Raw genomic sequence first — 14,372 nt, forward strand, 5'->3', positions numbered from 1 at the left:
GCACTAAACAATTGGAGGCCATTACTGGTTCATACTCTTTCCCAGATTGCCTTAATTTCTCCACACTATCCCTGCATTTCCTTTGTTCCCAACTTGGTCCTATCCCTGCACCTTCACGATATGCTTGTAAACTCCTGAGAGGCATTAGGATAACTCATTGCTCCTTGCAGCTGCGCTGACATTTCAATTTATTTATTTATTGAGCTGATGTCCAAGAATGAATTTATTTTAGTTCTGTTCAGGTATGTTGTTGTTGTTGAGCACACCAAAATCAGAGGCGTATTGGACAGCAAAAAAGTTTACCTGGAAGTACAACGGGGTCTTGATCAGATGGGCCAATAGTCTGAGAAGTGGCAGATGGAGTTTAATTGACATAAATGCGAGGTGCTGCATTTTGGGAAAGCAAATCTGAGCAGGACTTATACACTTAATGGTAAGATCCTGGGGAGTGTTGCTGAACAAAGAGATCTGGTAGTGCAGGTTCATAGCTCCTTGAAAGAGGAGTCGCAGGTAGATAGGATAGTGAAGGCTGCGTTTGGTATGCTTTCCTTTATTGGTCAGAGTATTGAGTACAGGAGTTGGGAGGTCATGTTGCGGCTGTACAGGACATTGGTTAGACCACTGTTGGAATATTGCATGCAATTCTGGTCTTCTTCCTAACGGAAGATGTTGTGAAACTTGAAAGAGTTCAGAAAAGATTTACAAGGATGTTGCCAGGGTTGGAGGATTTGAGCTACAGGGAGAGGCTGAACAGGCTGGGGCTGTTTTCCCTGGAGCATTGGAGGCTGAGGGGTGACCTTATAGAGGTTTATAAAATCATGAGGGGCATGGATAGGATAAATAGGCAAAGTCTTTTCCCCAGTACTAGAGGGCATAGGTTTAGAGTGAGAAGGGAAAGATATTAAAAGACCTAAAGGGTAACGTTTTCACACAGAGGGTGGTACGTGTATAGAATGAGCTGCCAAAGGAAGTGGTGGAGACTGGTGCAATTACATCATTTAAGAGGCATCTGGATGGGTATATGAATAGGAAGGGTTTGGAGGAATATGGGCCAAATGCTGGCAACTGGGATTAGATTAGGTTAGGATATCTTGTTGAGGTAAAAACAATGACTGCAGATGCTGGAAACCAGATACTGGGTTAGTGATGCTGGAAGAGCACAGCAGTTCAGGCAGCATCCAAGGCCTGAAATGCTGTGCTCTTCCAGCACCACTAATCCAGAATAGGATATCTTGTCGGCATGGACAGTTGGACCGAAGGGTCTATTTCCATGCTGTACATTTCTATGACTCTATGACTACTTTGCTGATTGCACAGGCTTTGGGATGTCCTGTTGCAACATTGATAGGCAATATGCAAATGTTTCTTTCTTTCTTTAATTTCCTGTCAATGACCATTGGTAGCATTAGAGATTATTCTACAGACATCAAAAGTTGGATTTGCAGTCAGTGGCTGATAAGATCAAGGTAAACCCTAAAGTTTTCTATAGATATATCAAGAATAAAAGAATGACCGGAGAAAGATTAGGGCCAATCAAGGATAGTAGTGTGAAGTTGATCGTGGAGTCCGAGGAGATAGGGGAAGTTCTAAATGAATATTTTTCATCAGCATTCACGCTGTAAAAAGACAATGTTGTCGCGGAGAATACTGAGATACAAGCTACTAGACTAGACAGGATTGAGGTTCACTAGGAAGAGGTGTTAGCAATTCTGGAAAGTGTAAAAATAGATAGCTCTCCAGGGCTGATGGGATTTATCCTAGGATTCTCTGGGAAGCCAGGAAGAAGATTGCAGAGCCTTTGGCTTTGAAATTTATGTCATTATTGTCTACAGGATAGTGCCAGAAGACTGGAGGATAGCAAATGTTGTCCCCTTGTTCAAGAAGAGGAGTAGAGACAACCCTGGTAATTATAGACCAGTGAGCCTTACTTCGGTTGTGGGTAAAGTGTTGGAAAGCATTATAAGAGATAGGTAGTGCCTCACAAACCTTATTGAGCTCTTTGAGATGGTGACCAAATAGGTAGATGTGGTGTGTATGGATTTCAGTAAGGTGTTTGATAAGGTTCCTCATGGTGGGCTATTACACAATATACGGAGGCATGGGATTGAGGGTGATTTGGCCATTTGGATCAGAAATTGGCTCGCTGAAAGAAGAGAGAGGGTGGTGGTTGATGGGAAATGTTCATCCTGGAGCTCAGTTACTAGTGGTGTGCTGCAAGGATCTGTTTTGGGACCACTGCTGTTGGTCATTTTTATAAATTACCTAGATGAGGGCGTAGAAGGATATGTTAGTAAATTTGCAAATGATACTGAGGTCGGTGGAATTGTGACAGTGTTGAAGGGTGTTGCAGGTTACAGAGGGACATAGATAAACTTCAGAGCTGAGCTGAAATTTGGCAAATGGACTTTAATGCGGAAAAATGTGAGGTGATTCACTTTGTAAGGAGCGACAGGAATGCAGAGTACTGGGCTAATGGTAAGATTCTTGGTAGTGTAGATGAGCGGAGAGATCTCAGTGTCCATGTACATAGATCCCTGAAAGTTGCCACCCAGGTTGATAGGGTTGTTAAGAAGGTATACAGTGTATTAGCTTTTATTGGTAGGGGAATTGAGTTTCAGAGCCACGAGGTCATGCTGCAGCTGTACAAAACTCTGGTGCAGCTGCACTTGGAGTATTGTGTACAGTCCTGGTCACCGTATTATAGGAAGAATGTGGAAGCTTTGGAAAGGGTTCAGAGGAGATTTACTAGGATGTTGCCTGGTATGGAGGGAAGGTCTTACAAGGAAAGGCTGAGGAACTTGAGACTGTTTTCATTGGAGAGAAGAAGGTTGAGAGGTGACTTAATTGAGACATATAAGATAATAAGAGGGTTAGATAGGGAGGACAGTGAGGGCCTTTTTCCTCGGATGCTGATGGCTAGCATGAGGGGACACAGCTTTAAATTGAGAAGTGATAGATCTAGGACAGATGTCAGAGGTTATTTCTTTATTCAGAGGTAGTAGAGGCCTGCAACATAGTAGACTCACCAACTTTAAGGGCATTTAAATGATCATTGGATAAATATATGGATGAAAATGGAATAATATGGGATAGATATGCTTCAGATTGGTTCCACAAATCAGCGCAACATTGAGGGCCGAAGGGCCTGTGCTGGGCTGTAATGTTCTATGTTATCTGCCTATGGGAAACCATGACAGTGAGTTAACTTCCTGCTCATCAAACAGGAGAGATCCCATTGATTGTAATACCCAGGCCTGATTTCTGTCCCAGCAAATTAATTAAAAAAGGTTAAAATGTCTTCCAAGGTTGTTATTGCAAAAGCCTACTGCGAAACCTAAATTGAAAAGCTGATCTATAGGTATCATAAATAATTCACAAATTACTTCATTTCCCACTGCTATTTCCCAAATAGATATTGTACTCAGATCTTGTTGAAAATGAACAACCATATTATTAGCAACACAGATCCTCCATAATTAACTCAACATTTCACAATAGCTTTTTCATCACCTGCTTTCCAAATTGCACTGTTTGGAAATTATAATTCCACATGTTCAGACAAGCTTGGGCCTTGTTGCTGTCAGTTGGAAGCAGCTCGTGTTCTCTCAGTGTTGTTTCAAACTAAGTGTGCTGTAAGATGGAAGAATCTAAACTGTAAGTAAACAAACCAGTATAGTCACTGAACTAATTAAAAGGTGATGCTTTCTTGTTCATGGGCAATGGAGATAGGCTGTCCCTGAATTTGACAGTGACATTTACTCAGGGTCACAAGGACCATAAACTTAGGAGCAGAAGTAGGCCATTCAGCCCATCGAGGGTGCTTTGCCATTCGTCACTAATCTGATGATCCTCAACTCCACTTTCCTACCTTTCCCTATAACCCTTGATTCTCTTCCTGATTAAAAATCTGTCTATCTCAGCTTTGAATATACATTGTGGCCCACCCTCTGCAATAAAGAATTCCTCAGATTCGCTACCCTCTGTCATGCTATCTTGACAGCAACATGTGTGGACATTTGTGTACAGTGTATTTCATGTTCTATGTCTTTAGTGTTTGTAAAATTGCACACAAATTGAGAGAAAGTTTGATACATCCTTCTAGAAGATTAGGTTCCCACTGGAAGCAAGAAGTCAAAATACTACCCCGCACACACCTCTTGCAGCCACAGTGAGGTGGAAGAAGCTGTCCGCAAGGCAAAGAAAATCTTTATGTAGCCAAAGCGCTAAATTATAAAGAGAGGAATTGATTCTGCCGAAACGTTTGGACTGACTTTAGAATCTAATATAGACAGATTCACAGCACCAGGATGTTTCACTTATAAAGTTGGATGAATGTGCACATTCTTGGATGCTCCTGATAACAGCTTGTTTTCTGAACAAATGTTGGTCCTGAGTGATAAGACATGAAGAAATGTTTTCTGAATGTTCACTCCAAATGTATCTCAACATGCTGCTGAATAATTGTTCTTGGCCATGAATGATATAAGCAGTGCAATCCCACTATCATGTACTAAAGGTTAAAAAAAGGTTAACAGGGGTTTGTATTGCGATTTTGGAGAAGACTTTTAGCTCAGTTTGTGGATCAGGTTGTAAGTTTGCTCGCTGAGCCAGTGGATTTGTTCTCAGATGTTTTGTCACCATACTCGGCAACATCATCAGTGAGCCTCAGATGAAGCATTGGTGTTCTGTCCCATTTGTTTTTTATGTGTCTTGGTCTGTTGTGGTGGGTGATTTGATTACACTCGAATGTATCAGTGGGATTGCACTGCTTCCATCATTCATGGCTAAGAACAATTATTCAGCAACATGTTGAGACACATTCGGAGTGAACACTCAGAAAACATTTGAATGCCAGGCCTCTAGGAGTTTCTGTGTGTGTCTTTTATTTAGCCTGTCCTGGGATGGATGTATTATCCTAGTCAAACTGGTGTCCCTCTATGTCTGTGTGTATGCACACTAGTGATAGTTGGTCATATTTTTGGTGGCGATTTGGTGCTCATGCATCCTGGTGGCTAGTTTCCTGCCTGTCTGTCCGATGTCGTGTTTGTTACAGTCCTGGCAGGGTATTTTGTATATGATGTTCATTCTGCTGGTTGTTGGTATGGGTCCTTTAAATTCATCAGGAGCTGTTTCAGTGTGATGGTAGGTTTGTGTGCTACCATGATCCTAGGGGCCAGAGTAGTCTGGGCATCAACTCCGAGAGATCTTTGATGTATGGCAGGATGGCTCTGGGCGTGTAGTGTCATCTTGTTGTATAGGAATCGGTGGACTGAGCTTATCGGGCAACTGTTGGTCCTGAATACATTGTACGGGTGTTTCTCGTAATTCCTGGGTGCTGCAGTGTGTTGTGGCTCGTTTAAATAATGCCCTTATGCAGCTCCATTTGTGGGTGTTGGGATAATTGCTCCTGTAGTTGAGGTCAGTGTGTTGCTTTCCTGTAGATGCTGGTCTGTAGCTCTCCATTGTCTTTTCGTTTTACTGAGGTGTCTAGGAAGGGGAGTCTGTTATCATTCTCTTTCTCTTTGATGAACTTTATACGAGTAAGGATGTTGTTTACATGTTTGTGGGCTTCCTCTAATTTGTTCGGTTTCATGATGACAAAGGTGTTGTCCACATAGCAGATTCAAAGCTTGGGTTGGATTGTGGGGAGGGATGTTCGTTCTAGTCTCTGCATAACTGCTTCTGCTAAGAATCCGGACATTGGTGATCCCATGGGTGTCCCGTTGATCTGTCTGTAGGTCTTGTCGTTGAAAGTGAAGTGGATAGTGAGGCACAGATTACTAGTTTGAGGATGCTGTCCTTGTTAATGGAGTTGGTGCTGCCTGGTGTTTGTGCCCTTGGTTTGTCAAGTAATGAGGTCAGTGTTTCTTTGGCCAGGGTGAGGTTAATTGATATGGATAAGGCCATCATGTCGAAGGAAACCATGACTGCGTTGACTTCTACCTTGCTGTCTTTGATGTTCAATAATTCCTGGGTGGAGTGGATGGAGTGGCTTGAGTCTTCTACTCGGTGTTTCAGTTTGCATTGCAGTTCCTTTGCTCGACTGTACATCAGTGCACTGGGAAGTGAGCACCAACTCGCTACCAAAAGACATGAGCAATTATCACTGGTATTCTTACCACAGATGAAGAGGGATACCAGTTCAACTGGGACAACACATCCATCTGAGGACAGGCTAAGCAAAGACATGCACGGGAATTTCTAGAGGGCTGGAATTCAAACCGGAACTCCATTAACCAGACCCCATTTACCAACCTTTGATAAAAAGAACCGGAAGTGATAACACCCACTGTAACAGACCAAGACACACAAATAGCAAGCAGGACAGAACACCAGCGCTTCATCGAAGGCTCACTGATGATGTTACCTAGCATAGTGATGAAACGTCTGAGAACAAACCTACCAGCTCAGCGAGCTAATTTACAACCTGGGTTGTTTGAATTATTTGATGTCTTGTAAGTTGGTATATGTTTCAAGTTCCTGGTCAAGTGAAAAGACAGGCCTAAACTTCCCATTCCATCCTGTCTGAGGTTAGGTTATGACGCTCGCTGGCATTTGGGAGATATATCCATGAACAACTGTGATTACTAATCGCATCAAGCAGGGCGACTAAAAAAGAGGAATACTACAATAACAGTCCAATCTGCACCCTATTGTAATGAATAAACTGCTAAAATGCTGAAATAAAATCTTGTGTCCATTGATTGGCTCAGGAACTCTTCTCCATATTGTTCCCAAAGTTATCTTAGACTAATTGAGGTGGTCTCTGCTGCCTACTGCTACTTTGTTCTGCAGAAAGGCCAAGAAATAGATTCCTGAAACCAAGACAACATCAGAAACCAAACATTCTGAGCTGTAGAAATTTGGATACATGGAAGAGACACCTGGGGCACAAGTACTCATTGCGAAGGAGCTTTGAGACAAACTCATCACCAGAAAAAATACATGTTGTGATATTATCATTAACTATCATCTGTAAAGCACCAGTGTTTTAATTGTATCTTGAGGGCAGTATTGAATCAGAAGAGCCATATCAGACTCAAAACATTAACTCTGTTTTTCTCTCCACAGATGCTTGCAAACCTGTTGAGTTTCTTCAGCATTCTCTGTGTTTGTTTCAGCTTTCCAGCATCAGTAAGAGACATGGAATCGTACAATCTTTGAATTTTACAGTACAGAAGGAGGCCTGGGTGTCTGTACCAGCTCCTGAAAGAGCTACCCAGCTAGTCCCATTCTCCAGCCCTATCTCCACAGACCTTTAAATTCAAAATGTTCAAATATTTACCCAGCTCTCTTTTGAAACTTCCCATGGAACCCATCTCCACCACTCTCCCATGCAGTGCACTCCAAATACTAACAGCTCTGAGTAAAGACCTTTCTCATCTCACTCCTAGCTCTCTTGCTGACAATCTTAAAATTGTGACCCCTAGTTACTGACATACCAACTAGTGGAAACAGAATATCCTTATTTACCCTGTCAAAATTGTTCAGAATTTTGAACATCTCTATAAGGTCACTTTTCAATTTTCTCTGCTACAAGAATAAGTCCAATCTCTCTCATCTTTCCTTGTATCTAAAATCCCTCATTCCTGGTATCATTCTAGTAAAGCTCCTTTGCACTCCAGGGCTTTAACATCCTTCATTAAATATTGGAGCAGGAACTAAACACACTTCAACTTGCCTGGCCACCTTCAGAGTCTCATGCACTTGAACCCCGAGGTCCCTCTGCTCCTGTACTCCTGCAGAGTTGTCCCATTGAGCCTGTATTGTCTCTCCATGTTTCTTCAACCCAAATGCATTCTCTCACATTTCTTGGCATTGAAGGTCATCTGCCAGGTATCTGCCCATTTGGCCAACTTGTTAATGTCCCTCTGAAGTCACTCATTATCACCCTCACAATTCACTATTCTCCCAAGTTTAATATCATCTTCAAATTCAGAGATTTTGCCCTCAACACCCATCTCCAAATAGTTACATAAATCAAAAAAAGCAAGAGTGCGGACACCAATCCCAACACTACATTCAACTCAGCTCCAGGCTGAGAAATGCCCATCTCTACCTACACGCTGTTTCCTATCTTGTAGCCAACTTCCAATCCATGCTGACAAGGATTATCAATCCCAAATATTTCTAATTTGCTAGAAACCTGCCAAGTGGGACCACATCAAAAGCTTTCTGACATGGAAGGCTGATCCACAGTAATCTGCTTTTATTTGAATCAGCACCATCTTCTCATGCTGTGTAAATTATTGCTGTGTTTTTCTTCCATTTTGTCCTAATGCAAGATGAAAAGCACAACTTTATATGATTTTTTAAAATCCATATTTAGGTTCTGAAGAACCCAGCAATATTTGGTGCTTATAATCTACACACACTTCCTTTCACTCATATAACCCACTCAACATATTGTTTCATTTCTTTCTCCGCTGTGTGCTTATAGAGTCATTGAGTCATAGAGGTGTACAGCACGGAAACAGACCATTCAGTCCAACTCATCCATGCCGATCAGATATCCCAACCCAATCTAGTCCCACTTCCCAGCACATTGCCCATATCCCCCTAAACCGTTCCTGTTCATACACCCATCCAGATGCTCCTTTCACGTCCTCTTAAATGTATCTGTTATTTGCCTCAGCTGCTCCATGTGACAACAAGTTCATATTCTATCCACATTCAGGGGAAAGAGTATTCTCTGGAATTCCCGACTGGCGATTAATCTTTATTATCTATTTATGTTCCCTAGTTTTGGTGTCTATGTGTAGCCTGGCAAGGCCCTAGCTTTAAATACCACTTACTGTAAGAGGTCAACTCCCAAACTTTTTTCTCAAGAAACAAATCCCCTCCTTTTAGGGAATTTATATGACCTCTCCAACACAGTTTGCATATTAAAAATTATTGTTCAAAAGCCTGCAAGCATGGCAGGTTTCTTCAGTGGTTTAAAGGTCTCTACAGTTTATTAGTTCAAATTTGTAACTGAAGTTTTAAGGTTCAGACTAATCTATACTCTGTCATTCCGAGTGTAGATAAACAGCAGGTTGTTGGCATTGTATCTATGTTTTTGACGTTCCATTTACAATAGAGGAAAGTCCTTGAGGTTAGGGAGTGGCCATTAACTGTTCAGTTATCGCCTGCCACACAGTTTGGTTTTGGCCGGTTTCTTGTTTTCCACAGTGACTGTGTTTAACTGCAGTTAGATACAGAAAGAAGCAAATAAAGGCGAGGAAAAGTAAACAGCTAGTCTATCAATCCAATCCTACATCACACAGCCAGTCTCCACAAACCAATTGGGTAATCTCCCAGGATAGGCAGGCAAATATGGAAGAATTCCAGGGGCCAGGCCAATTTTAGGGAAAAAAGCAATCTGGGCAATGTCCATCTGAGTAATCTTTGGGAAATATGGGGACTGGGAAACTTCCACCAACAACTCATCTAGGTTCTACTTGTGATGGAGTGAGCCACAGTCAGGGATTTATACAGCTGCCTGAATGTTTGTGGCTAATGTGGACGTTTCATGAGCCAACAACTTATTCCATTGGTCAACTTATCTTGAGAAACAGTACTCATGACATTGAGCCTAGTGTTGTGCTTTTAGCATGTATACTCCTGTACTCCGGTCCCCTCCTAACCTGTCTAACTCAAAACCCATCCCTCTGGACCAAACTTAATCCTTTTAATCTTACAAAGACCTCAATCTGTTCTCCTTGATGTCTGTATATTTCTAGGAGTCAGTTAGCTTAGTTGGCTGGATGGCTGGTTGGCAATACAGAGTGATGACAACAGCATGGATTCAATTCCCTGGATGAGGCTACCACGAAGGAGTCTCCTTCTCAACCTCTCTCACCTGAGGCGTGGGGACCCTCAGGTTAAACCACCACCAGTTGTCTCTCTCTAATGAGAGAGCAGTGACAATTTTACCTTCATATTTTTCTGACAGAAAGTATGACCAGCCTTCTAATCTATGACAGTAATTAAGGGCTTTTTAAGGTAGAAGAATATGAACATAATTTTTCAGGTTTGAGTTTCCCTTTTTGTTGAGCTTTGTCTTCAGCTTGAAGCCTGGTTTTAAGTGCAGCTGGTGGTTCTCCTGGAAGTATTTTCCTTTGCTTATTTACTTACCATGGCTACTGGTTTATGACTCCAACCTACTAAACACATTAGACCACCTTCTGCTGAGAAACCAATCATTTTCATAATGTTGTATTTTTTCCCCTCCTTCTTAGAGTCATAGAGATGTATAGCATGGAAACAGACCCTTCGGCCCAACCTGTCCATGCTGAACAGATATTCCAACCCAATCTAGTCCCACCTGCCAGCACCCGGCCCATATCCCTGCAAACCCTTCCTATTCATATACCCATCCAGATGCCTCTTAAATGTTGCAATTGTACCAGCCTCCACCACTTCCTCTGGCAGCTCATTCCATACACGTACCACCCTCTTCATGAAAAAGTTGCCCCTCAGGTCTCTTTTATATCTTTCCCCTCTCACCCTAAACCTATGCCGTCTAGTTCTGGACTCCCCGACCCCAGGGAAAAGACTTTGTCTATTTATCCTATCCGTGCCCCTCATAATTTTGTAAACCTCTATAAGGTTTAATTTATTACAGTGTTCTGAAGTACCTCATGCAGTGAATAAAGGCGAACCAAGGGATGTATTGTACATAGATTTCTAGAAGGCATTTGATAAGGGGTCATACCAAAGAAAATTAAAGGTCATGGTGTTCAAGGTAACATAATGGCATGGATACAAGATTGGCTGGCTAACAGAAAGCGGGAATAAATGGGTATTTTTCAAAATGGCAGGATGTCACATTTGATATGGCACAGGGGTCAGTGCTGGGAGCCTAAACTCCTTACAATTATACCAACGGATTTGGAGGAAGGGGTTGAAGATACAGTAGGTGTTTCGCCTCAGCTTCTCTCCAAAGCATGGATGAGCCAGGAGCTTGCTGCAGGGAGTTGGAAACAAAGATTTATGTTAAGGCTTTCAATTCTGCTGAGTTGGAGACGCAAATATTCACCAGCTCCAAAACAAAAATAAAAGTTTCACAAAGAAAACAGTTCCTCATTTTGCAGATGGACGGAAATCTGTTGACATAGACTTCCGAGGATCTCTTTTACAGACCACCCTGGAATTCACTTTAATGGGAACACAGGAATGGAATTATGCCAATCAACTTGAAGCCTGTTCTGCCATTCAGTTAGATCAAAACTAATTTCTACAGCAATTCTATTTACCCATTTCTGTTTCACATCTGCAACATAACTACATTTATCTGACTTGATTCTTTAACCATTAATGATCTTGTCTACTGAAAAACTATTAAACCCAGTTTCAACACGGTTTTTGAGGGAGAGTTCCAGATTTCCACTTGCCTACTCCAACAACATTTAGTTGTTGAGAAGTTTGACACAATCCGGGACAAAACAGTCCATGTGATTAACACCCCATCCACCACCTTTATCATCCATTCCCTCCACCACTGATGCCCAGTAGTAGCAGTGTGGCCATCTACAAGATGCACTGTAACAACTCACCAAGGTTTCTTTCGCTGCAATTTCTGAAGCTATAACCTAGAAGGAAAATTTGCAGCAGACACATAGGAACATCACCAGCTGCAAGTTCTCCTCCAAGCCACACCGTTCTGAATGGGCATTTCTGAGACTGCTTTAACCTGGGTGGCTAATCACGGACGGGGTTAGCATGGTCTGATGTTGTGGCTGCTCCTAAGGAATGAGGAAGTCCCACATCAGCAGTATCTCCAGACCCTTACCCACACGGCAGGGCATCGATGTCCCCCTGTCTGCCTGGACCGGGACAAATGTCGGGAACCATGCAGGGGACCTTCAGACAGGACCCGTCCGAGAATACAACAACAGTTAAAAATGGTGTGGACATAATGGATGCTGGTGATTTCCAGGAGATCTGCTGCCTCACAAGTTATTCATGGAACATCCTGAGATAAGATGGGGCTGGAATCAGACATGAGGGATGCCTGTAGATGTTGAGCACGTAGTTAATGTGACAAGTTTAGTAAAATATGACAAAAAAACTCAACATAAGATGGATTTAGATAACAGAAAAGCACAAGATCCAGATGTATGTGTGTGAACTAGTCCTTCCTGACTGAGCCCCTCAATACTTGGCTCTAATTTTAACGTAATGTTCCCTCATTGTGGATTCTCCAAGCAGATTTCTCTCCATCTACTTAACAGGGACTGAATAAAATTAATTTTAAGTAAAACATCAGTAAGAAGGAAATTAATGAAATTAAAGCGTGACAAATCCCTGTGGGTCTGATAGTTTCTATCCGTGGGCGTTAAAGGAGTAAGGGAGTACATTGTAGCCACCCTAACTAAATTTGTCAGCGTTTTCCAGGTACAGAAGTCCCTCTGGATTAGAAAATTGAGCACCATTCCATTTTTCAAGAGGGGCAAAAGAAAGGAACGCCAGGGAATTACAGACCAGTTAGCATAACATCTGTGGTGGGGAAATTATTGGAGACTATGATCACGAATGTAGTAACTGAACACCTTGAAAATGTTCAATTTATCAGGCAGTTTCCTGGCAGGTAGATCATGCCTGACAAAACTCATTGAATTGTTTTGAAGAGGTGACTATGGTAATGGACTATGTCCATAGTTTACATGGACTTCCAGAAGGCATGTGAAAAGTCCTACATATGAGACTTAACTAAGGTAGAAACCCACAGACTTAAGCGCAAATTACTCATGTGGCTGGGAAATTGAATGAGTGGCAGGCAACAGAAAATTGAGATGATGGGAAGATACTCAAAATTGACAGGATGTAACTAGTGGTGTCCCACAAGGGCCTCAATTATTCACATTAATTATAACGACTTGGATACTGATATTTAAAGTCATATATCCAAATTTGCCAATGACACAAAGTTGTAGACCATGTAGATGATAGCATAAATTTACAAAGGGATATTGATAGACTACATGAATGGGCAAAATTGTAGTGGATGGAGTTCAGTGTAAATTCAGCGTGAGGTTATCCATTTTGGAAAATGGATAGATCGGTACTTTCTAGATGGTATGACATTAAATACAATGGACAAGCAGAGACATTTGGGGGTTCAGGTGAATGGATCTTTAAAATATCACTAACAAATGCAGAAAAGATCAGAAATCTAATGGAATTCTGGCCTTTACTTCAAGAGGAGTAAAGTCCAAGGATGCAGAAATTATGCTGCAGTTATACAAAACTCTGGTTTGACCCTACTTGGAGTACTATGTGCGGATCTGGGCACCACACATTAGGAAGGATGGATTGGCCTTGGAGGAAGGACAGCACAGGCTTACAAGAATGATCAGAAATTGCTGGATCAGCTCAGCAGCATCTGTGGAGAAGGCTCTGAAAATGGATCTCTGCTTTCTCACAACGGATCCTGCCAGAACTGCTGAGTTTCCCCAGCAATTTCTAATTTTGTTTTTGATTCTTATACAAGAATAATACCTGGACTTGAGGGGTTAAGGACTGATGAGAGATTTGAACAAAATAGGTTTTCTCTAAAATTTAGAAGGTTCAGGAGTGATCTGATTGAAGTCTTCAAAATATTAATAAGAAAAGGCAGGGTGTATAACGATAAACTATTTCCACTGATTGGGATTCAAGAACTAGGGAACATAGTCTGAGAATTAGGGCCAGACTGTTCAGGAAAGGTGTTTGGAAGCACTACTACACACAGCGGGTGTTGGAAGTTTGGAACTCTCCTCCAAAAACAGCAGCGGTTACTACATCAGATGTTAATTTTAAACCTGAGATAGGTATGTTTTTCTTCAGTAAAACTATTAAGTGATATGGATCAAAGGCAGGGATATGGAATTATGCCTCATGAAATAACTGCACAGATGCTGGTATCCCGTCACCAAGTCACCCTTTATTTACATGTACGGATGCCTGCCTTGTAGAAATTTTCCTCCTCTCTGTACAAGAATCTCAGGGACTCCCTCTCCCACTGCAACTCCCAGGTCATTTCCTCTGCCCTGAAGCTCTTCCTACCTGCCTATCTTCTTTTCCACCTATCCACTCCACCCTCCTCCCTGATCTACCACCTTCATCCCCTCCCCCACTCACCTTTTTTACTCTATGCTACTTTCTCCCCACCCCCACCCCCACCCACACCCTCCTCTTACTTATCTCTCCACCCTTCAGGCTTTCTGCCTGTATTCCTGATGAAGGGCTTTTGCCCGAAGCGTCAATTTTACTGCTCCTTGGATGCTGCCTGAACTGCTTTGCTCTTCCAGCACCACTAATCCAGAATCTGGTTTCCAGCGTCTGCAGTCATTGTTTTTACATGTACGTAGTACACTGGCTGTGGCCAGCCAGCTCAGAGTCAGTCCCCT

The sequence above is a fragment of the Chiloscyllium plagiosum genome, unplaced genomic scaffold (assembly GCF_037043375.1).
Source record: "Chiloscyllium plagiosum isolate Xiang-an unplaced genomic scaffold, Cpla_swu_hap1 HiC_scaffold_22, whole genome shotgun sequence".
NCBI lineage: Eukaryota > Metazoa > Chordata > Chondrichthyes > Orectolobiformes > Hemiscylliidae > Chiloscyllium > Chiloscyllium plagiosum.